General features: G+C 38.5%; 1 long non-coding RNA gene across 1 annotated transcript; it reads right to left on the bottom strand.

The window, feature by feature from the left end:
* Window positions 1-878: 878 nt before the first annotated feature.
* On the bottom strand, window positions 879-2,966 carry LOC132915060 (uncharacterized). The gene is made up of 3 exons (XR_009659771.1): window positions 2,156-2,966; window positions 1,790-1,964; window positions 879-1,716 (listed from the first exon to the last, which is right to left on the bottom strand). It is a non-coding gene; the product is annotated as an uncharacterized LOC132915060 (long non-coding RNA).
* Window positions 2,967-10,045: the final 7,079 nt, after the last annotated feature.

Here is a 10,045-nt window from a genome sequence, read left to right as displayed (position 1 = left end):
AATCGTTAACGAATCTACCGATGTGAAATAATTCTCTGAGACATCAGAGCCGGAGCGGTTACTAGCCCTGTTTCCTCAGGTGAAGGTACAGACCCTGTTCCAGCGGCTCAACGAAAATCTGCATTTTCAAGATTATGAAATTTGGGAATCTGAGAAGATCATCATACACATTTCGGCGCACACTTCCAAAATTTGTCCCCAGTAGTCTTGTGGGATTCACGAAACTTTTCGCGCGGTAGAAAGGAGACCGGATAAAGAATGCTTCGCTACATACAAATAACAAGTGCTGTTGGAACGAGTGATAAAAGTTTAACAAGTTTGAAGTGATGAAATAGCACGCAAGCACAATACTAATTAAAGACCTGTACAAAGAACAGTTTATAACTTGAAAGGAAGAAACGACACAAGATCGTGAATAACAGAAGCACGTGTTGCGTAGACGTTTATTTTTGGCATGTCATCGCGTTACTAGTAAGTTCTGGGAAGCCGGCGGTACCTGAGACGTCACAAAGTGGACTTATTTGTCGACTTGGTACCAGTAACGATGTATCTTCTGTTCTGTCACACGAGGAGGTTATTCAACTATGGAAGACGGTGAGAATCGTCCGAAGAAAATTTGAGGGCGCCGATCAAGAGGTATAGCATTCGTCTTACTTACGGAAACGTGGTTTTGGAATCTTTAATTCTCTGAGTGCAGAGAACTCGGGATCTGTCAGAGGCCTTGCTGATAAGCATTTTTATGGCTCTATATCCCTTGCCGTGTTCGATGACCGATGGGATAGAGTAACATAGAGTGCCGAAGCGCTTCTTCAGCCGATCTAAGGTGCGAAAGATTCGGTGTTTGTCCTGTAGCAATTTTAAAGATTATTATTATTTATGGTCTGGAGGACGATCTCTATGTTGTTACTGTTGTCTCAGTGGTCTTATCCCCGTGGACAAAGATATCAAATTCTGACAGTTCGATGCATTGGCATTTTATTTTCAATATTTACAACATTTTTTAATACTCGAATAACATTCTTCCTCGTTTCATAAACATATTGTATCGGTTCTTTTGAACACTCATTTCGATCGTTTTCACTTTTCGGTTCTGGAAGTTGAGGCGATGATGTAAATTTCATGTGCGGTATAGGTACTGATATTTGTGGATTTTGCAGGGATAAATTGTAAAATGATTTGTGTTTAAATCTTTTCCCATCCTTTTCATATAGTGCCTGCATAAAATATGTACATTTCAGTTATAATATATTCATGTAATAAATTCAGTTTTTATATATAAATGAATAAATATATATATGGTTTATTTTGGTTTTTACAATTTGTCCTGAAGGACATTTGGTAAAGTGTTATATCTCATCGGTAATAAAAAAAATAAAATAAAAATAAACATATCGTGTGGGTGGCTACCCCCAGCAGGGTGCCAACTTCGTGTTTTCTAAGTTATATCTTTTATGATAAATTCAGTTTGTTAAAAATAATGTGAGATATTTAATGTACCTGACCACAGCGATAATACAAGCTACCACTGCCACGGCAAAATGATGTTTTGAATACTTCTTCTTCGTAGATAGGTACATGAACATATAAATAAGGAAACAACTGTGCCCAAAATAGATCTTCTATTTCTTCGAATGTCTTAGATACGAAAAATTCGTGAGTCCAACCTGGACCAAAAAGCGCGACAGAAAGTCCTTCGTGTCGTATTTTTTGTAAAGCCTGTAGATTATAATGGTTTAATGAAATATTAAATGACTATATGCTACAATAAAATAAGTAATATTGTAATTACATATGTTGAATTAAATCCACCACCACCAGGACAACATCTTCCCCAAATATCAAGTCCTACATAAATATCATGAATATCTCTGCTGTGATTTTTTGCAAGTGCCAAACCGTTTTCCAATTTTGATTTCGTCCAGTTATAATTCAAGTAAATGCCATCGCAGTTTAAAAAGAAATCTCTGAAACATTGTATTCAGAACATTAAATAAAATTTACAAACAGAAACAATTGTAATTAAGCTCATTTTGCCAATTGAATTTTCCTTCATTGGTTACGCCGTCGTACCATATAATTTCAGAATTTCTAATTGCTTCATGAATATTTTCTGTTAGATATTTTACAAAATAAATTAAATTATTAACTTGCTCACTTTTAATGGTATTTTCAATATTTAACAACCAGACTTATAAAATCGAATTTATAAAATTTTGCAACAAGTATTAATGCATCTGCAAATCTTCTTACTTCTTCCTGAGATTCAAGTATTACATCCCAGGTACCTTCTCTCTTTCCGTAATTACAGTACCAAGAACTTTTACACCATGATTATGTGCTACATTAATCCATCCAAAAGGTGGCGCAATTATGAAATGATGACTAAAATACACAAACGTGTCAATAACACTCCAGTGATAAAATAGGTAAGAATCATAAGATTCTGATCGATATATAAATCTGAAAAATCACGGGTATATTATGTATAATATATGAATTGATAAATATAGCGATTTCTATTACCTGTCTTCTAGGCAGCCACCTTTCATATCATGACGAAGCAACGTTTTAGGATGTACTTCTCTATCCAATTTTTCTAACTGCGTTCTTTCTGCGCTTATTTCTAAACCACTGTACACATAATCAGTTGAATCTCGTAGTTATTCAATTTCCGGTCATGGTTTCAAATTACCCACGTTATCGAATAATTCTTTTAAGTTTTCGAAAGGTTGTGACTATGTAACTTCGGTTGTCATCTCTCTGATTTATACTGTTCTACACACCACTTTCAAATAGTTTTTAATTCATTAACTCAAACAAAGGTTTCTCTTCTTATTTGCTTCACTGGAAAGTTGTATACATGCATGATAGTGTTCCCATCTAAGGGAACTAGCATATCAAATTACGTCACATGATTTAACATCATTATCTACCAACTGCTAATGAGCAAAACAATGTTCATTTCTCTATCTGAAACAAAGTATATAAAATAAAATTATGAATTTATAATGCACGTACATCAATGTTTATATGATTGTTTCGACTTTGAAAGTAATATTCTTATTTACGTAAGTATATATTCTTTAATATTTTGCAAAAATTATATCGAAACAAACAATTTGGAATAAACATAACTAAGTAAATACTTTAACTTCTTTTTATATTTAATTAAATATTTTATTTGATTTGAGTAGAATTTAACACCTAACCTTCACGTTTAAAATATTACTCTTTCTCATTCTATCTTTCAATTTTATTTCTTCTGCTTCCGTTTTATGATATTTATGACATTTCTTAGTTCAGATATAAGTAACTTTTTCGTAATTTATAAAAAAATGACACTCTTTTTAATTATCGTACACTATTAACCCATTACATGTCTTGTTGTAATTTAACTTTTAGCAACTTAAGATATGTGCACGTACAGAGTAATTTTCTTCCTAAGAATAATCATTTAATATTACGATAATACTAGAAACTTAAATTAATTACTGTTGCTAATTAATTTGCAAATAACGTAATGCACAGCCATACACAAGTCATACAAGTTATACTTATGTCCTTTAAGTCACCAGAAATGAATTTTAAATTTTATATTATATATTAATATATATTATAGGGAGAAGCACTATACAAAATGATAATGTTAAAGGCATACATGTAATTTATTAGTATAGATACTTACTATATACAAAGCGTTCTCTTCAAAGATAATATGTCGACTACCAAACGATCGACGGCAACCGAACGCATTTCTGGTACTGATAATAATAGTATAGTCGCGAGATAGTTGTGTATCCATGTCCAATTATAAAATTTGAAAATCGGCGCTTGGTCTCGCGGCATGTCGCATGTCTCATGGGACATACAATGTATCGCCTACGGTCTACGATGTGAATATATTAATAAACTTAACAAATTTGTTATTATTTTCTCTAGGTAATTTTTCTCCCTCAAGATTCTGAGGAAAGTACTGAACTGTTGACTCGTTATCAGTATTGTCAAAAGTTCATCATTTATCACCTTTCCCGCTTCATAGTCAGGTTTTTCAAACTAAGAGCGGCATACGGTACATTTGTATTGTACGTGCGAGAGGGAGGTAACGTATAGCACAACCACACACAAGTATGTATCCCCTTCGTAGTATGTATGCGAGCGTTGTACGATGGCCTAGGACTCCGTTGAGAGAAAAGAGAGAAGCGCAGTGTGAAAATCTTATGCCCTAGATCTCTGGCGAGTATCACACGTGGCGAGCAATTACGTGAATATTAGAATAAAGTTCCTTATAATACCTCTCCAAGTCCTCTCCATATTTTAATAGCCGTAAATTGGCGCAGCAGCGCCAAAATTTGAAAGAATAAGGAAACACATATGTACGTATCTTTCTTTTGTGAGACAGAAGAGCTTTATTTTTCTGGTCTTCCAACGTTGCCGTCTGAAGCGTGCTTTCCATTTGCGACTAGCCACGCGATTATAAAATCCATTGCCGAATATGGCACAATTTTTATTCGTACTACCGCGATTATGGATCGCGCGCGACTCTAAAGTTGCGACTTACCTCGACAAGTCAGTCGCCTGCAACTACAAAGTATACGGAACATGTACGTGCTATTATATCCATCGTCAGAAGAATCGCGCGGGACCGAACGTCATTTTGCTGCTAGAAGTGTGGGGACTCCTCACTAAGGACGTCTTAATATATAACACTATTAACTTAAAGCACTATATAATATTATGTAGTTGTAAATTATAATATTATATACTATTACAGTATTTACTATTATAGTATATAATTATAATACCCTCAATACAAATAATTAATATTATAGTGATAAAAAACGACAAAAACCTAAAATTTAATTATTTTATTTATATTATTCAGCTTTTCCAAAGGTTTTTCGTTCAGTACTAATGGTTTCTCGACATAAAAGGTTACTATCCTTTTATGAGAAATGCAGATTGATTAACAGATTGATTAACGTGTTAAAAAATGGATGGTTCTATTAAAAAGAATATAGCTGATCTTTATTATCGGTGTCGGCGCGTGATACTAGCCTGAAATGAAAAGAAGCTGAAAGACGTCCTTATTCCTTATCATTGTACATGCGTCGTGCAGCATCATCAAGTCGAGTTATCGTCACACGTGCATGTTTCCTAAGAATGAATAAGAAGAATATCGGGATCCTTATCGTGAACCGAAACTATAACATACAGCCAAATTTACACCTTTTCACTTTGGATAATCTGTAAGTAATATACGTTTTACAACGGTTTGTAATATTTCTCAATTATACAATTTGAATTGCATTTCACTATCGTTACTCCTAAGATGCTCAGCCGGTCTCTGACTCGATACAAAACGAGAGGAACGGCCCTCCTACGAATATTCTGTTTGAAATAAACTAATATGTATTCTGGTTGTATAATATAATCGAATATAATCTGATTGTATTAAAAACAAATTCTTAGTAGAAACGTTTTTGTATCATATGATTCGGAACGATATAGATTAGATCATATTACTATATAATATATATAATCTAATCTATAAGACAAGCAACTTTATAACTTTATAAACATCATATCGATTAAATAAAAAAAACGGGAGTTTTTCTTACATTTCCTCTATATCTTAAAAATTATTTATCATACGTGAAAAAGTGTCAGTAGAATATTGTAGATAATAAAATTATCTATAAAATGAGACTATCCATACATGACGAACTGACAAAATACTTAATACTCGTGCCACTAAAAACTCAGCAAACGGAAACAATTTGGAACGCACTCTTGAATCACTACATTTACATCCTTTCCGCTCCAAAAAAGATACTAACCGACCGCGGACAAAATTTTATATCTAGTTTGATGCAACAGTACGAAGACGCGTTCAAAATCAAACATATCAAAACGACATCCTTCCACCCACAAAGTAACGGATCTTTAGAATGAACACACGCAGTAGTAACAGACATGTTAAAATCGATACAGCGACATTCGGACGAAGAATGGGACGATCAACTTAACTTTGTATGCCTTGCATATAACACAATGATACACGACTCCACTGGTTACACGCCGTTCGAACTGACATTCGGACACCAAGCCAATCTTCCCTCCACGATATCCAACCCCAACGCACATACGCAGACGAAGTCACGTTCCGCAAAAAAGAATGGGACTCTAGACTCCAACACGCTCGCGAAACGTTGATCAAAAATAAACAGCGATATCAGCGCGATCAAACGTAAAATTATAAAACCTCAATCAGTTTTCAAAGAAGGAGACTCCGTCTTAATACATAACGATCATAAAAGGCATAAACTTGATGTGGAATGGTTAGGACCGTACACGATTGATAAAGTATGTACTCCATACTATTTGATTCAAAACAACAAAATACACGGTAATCGTTTAAAACCTTACTTTCCAGGTCGACGCTCCTCTTTGCCGGAATAGTATCCGCGTAAATAAATATTACTCCATTAGAAAGATACTCCGTATTCGTAGAAAACATAGGAAAAGGATATTTGTACAGGGATATTGCCAATGTTATAGTAGGATTAGACACTAGCGACATATACGAGCAGATAAGCACAATAGAATCATATAAATTAACAATAGACTCACGTGCAACCAGCACAGAATACGCTGAACAGTTAGACGGATTACAAAATCGTATCAATAATCTAAAACAACTCGCAAAACACTTAAAAGCGTTAACACATACCCGAAGCAAACGAGGTTTACTCAACATCATAGGTTCCGTATCGAAAAGTTTGTTCGGAACTCTCGACGATACCGATCTTACGCTCATAAACGAGAATATGGACAAACTATTCGATGACAATAATAAAATCAAGACGATAATAGCGAATCAAACAGCACTTAATAGAAAAATTGTAAAGTCAGAAAATCTAAACCACTTAGAAAAATCACATAGCGATATATTGAAACAACAATGGCAGGCAAATATCGATAGATTTATACTTAAGATGATCATGAAACTCGACACCGCGATGCAAACTTTACACTTCCAATTAGATGAAATACTTAACGTCATGATATTAGGCAAACAAGGAATAATTAGTCCACAAATACTCGACTCGGATGAATTTCTAGAAAATTACGCCAAGACAATAGGTAACCAGATGTACAACACCGCGATCTCTGCCAAAACCGAACATTTTCAGTTTATACTCGACATCAGTGATCTTCAAATCTTCACAATAGGTGACAAAATATTCTTCAAAATCATAGTACCTTTAGTCTCTAACACAGAATGGAACATATTACAGATATATCCTATCCCGAGTAAGAGAAATGGAGTATTTTTGGCTCCAGTAGTCGAACATCAGATATATTTAACCTCAGGTCTTTCATTTATAAACACTGATATCGAATACCTCAACAAACTTTGTAAGAATCAAGCCGGAACCACTATACGCAAACAAACACTACCAATTCATGACAGAAACTCGAAAACCGATTGTCGCAGCGAAATAATAAACTTCAAACCTCACATTGAACATTGCCAAATAACTGTACTTAAGATCGAAGACATTAGCTTTATACCACTCAAAACTAGCAACCGTTACATTGCGATACCGGCAAATCCGATAGAAATAGACACAATTTGCCAAACGAAACACACTTTGCAAAAACTTGACAAGCCTTCTATCATCTTGCGATATACTGTACAAAGACGAACACATGCGTATAGGCGAAACAAAAAACGAAGTCAAATACGAAATCAAAACAAAAACCCTAGCGCTCAAAACAAACGATAGTTTCACTCATCTGTTAGATAAACTCGAGCGAGCACCAAAGGTAATAGACAATTTACAAGGCTATAAAACCACGATCGATAAAATAGGCGACGAGATAGAAACCCTTAATTTCGAACACAGAATCAAAGATATACAGTATTGGGGACTAACCACGCTCCAGACATTAGGGTACATAGCATTAGGCATACTAGGTATATATGGATTAAACAAAATAGGGGTATTCGAATGCATCAGGAAATGTATACCGAACAAATTATGTATCAATCTATTGCGCTGCCGAAATGAAACCGTAATCAACAGCCACAATGCGACAGCCCCGCCAGTACCAAGCACCCTGGCCTCGACACCCAACATTCATATTCCAACCGATACATAATTCCTCTTGAGGAAGAGGAGGAATCAGCTGTAATTTTCAAGCCACGTCAAGTCCGATTCAACGAAAGTCTTCTGAAGACAACTTAAGGGACCAAGCTCAATCGAGGAAGGGGGGAATGTCACAGGTGCAAATCAAGCAGCTATATGATAAACCAGCATCCGCTCTCAGGCGCCTGGACGGCATATATGTACGACCAAAGACTGCTCCCACTCCAGCGAATAAAAGAATATAAATGCTTCGTTCCAAATCATCCAGTCAGTCTAAAAAAACATTTCTTAACTAACTCAAGTACCAAAAAATTGTATCATGGCGAAACGAAAACAGTATTGTACAAATTGAGAAAAAAAAAAAAAAATAAAGAACTCGATCTCCTGTTAGGAAAAAAACAAGTTTCTTGTTTTTATCTTAATTTTGACGTGACAGCTGCCTCGGCTGGGCGTGCCCGGTGTCGGGGTGCGTAGGCAGTACGCCGGCGTGGTGCGAGCAATCGATCTGGGCAGGGGACCTGAGTGCCAGCAGCCGTAGTCCCTGAGCGACCAGCAGCCGTAGTCCCTGAGCGATCAGCAGACTGCACAGGTCGGTGGCCATCAGAATTACGTGGGGTTTTCGCATCATTTCGGCAGCGGCAGCGGCGGGGCTCGATCGGCTTCCCGCGTTCGAGCTGCAGACCCTGAGGTGTCGCGAGATCTATCTCCGCAATCGAGGTCTGCTGGGCGAACTTGGAGCGACGGTCGCGGTCGCCGAGGCGCGGTCTCGGCGGGAGCTGCTCGACAGAAGGCGCGCCGTGGCTGAGGGTACTCGGTTGGAGGAGGTGGCAGAGCGGCAGAGGGAGCGGGCTTCCCATCCCGTGAGGATTGGCCGACGAGGGTGCGGCGGTGCCCTGTGTAGGAGTGCGTAGGCAGTACGCCGGCATGGTGCAGAAATCGATCTGGGCAGGGGACCTGAATGCCAGCAGCCGTAGTCCCTGAGCGACCAGCAGCCGTAGTCCCTGAGCGATCAGCAGACTGCACAGGTCGGTGGCCATCAGAATTACGTGGGGTTTTCGCATCATTTCGGCAGCGGCAGCGGCGGGGCTCGATCGGCTTCCCGCGTTCGAGCTGCAGACCCTGAGGTGTCGCGAGATCTATCTCCGCAATCGAGGTCTGCTGGGCGAAGTTGGAGCGACGGTCGCGGTCGCCGAGGCGTGGTCTCGGCGGGAGCTGCTCGACAGATGGCGCGCCTTGGCTGAGGGTACTCGGTTTGAGGAGGTGACTCGGTTGTGTTCTGTTTTGAAACTTAGCATGTACAAGAACCTAAAAATTATGGATCTGTTCTATTTGGTTGAATTTAGTATATACAAGAACCACTAAAAATAAGGATTGTCCTATTTGCTTGAAACTTAGCAAATACAAGAACTTGGGGAGCACGAGGCGGGTATGGGTTCTCAGTGCGTAGCATCATGCCCTGAGAAACCCCGATGTATCTGATGTTCACCTATAGTCGGGTGGCGGCTGGTCGGCGCTGTGGCGCCCGTCAGATCGCTGATCCGGTGCGGAGAACTTCGGAGAAGTTGGCGGGCCCATATCGGTCAAGACCACTCACCTCACCTTCACGTGGGGCTCCCCGTCACCCTGCATCGGTCCCGACCGGGGTAGGGTGCAAAAGAGTGAGTGGCAAAGGAAACGAGAGCATGGCTCGTTAACCATACACACGAAGAATGATGATGATGGAGCAGAATAAAGATACTATTTACGGTGCAGGGGAGGGATACCGCAGTACCGGCGCAGTTGTGGGTGGTGAAGTGGGCCCCGGTGCGTCGTTAGCTAACGACCACGGCCGTTTGGGGGTGGACTGCCAGGCCCCCTTACGTGTTAATGCTACTGGTTCGGAAGATATAGAG

Source organism: Bombus pascuorum, chromosome 16 (assembly GCF_905332965.1).
Source record: "Bombus pascuorum chromosome 16, iyBomPasc1.1, whole genome shotgun sequence".
Taxonomy (NCBI): Eukaryota; Metazoa; Arthropoda; class Insecta; order Hymenoptera; family Apidae; genus Bombus; species Bombus pascuorum.
This window is presented reverse-complemented; position numbering and strand designations above follow the sequence as displayed.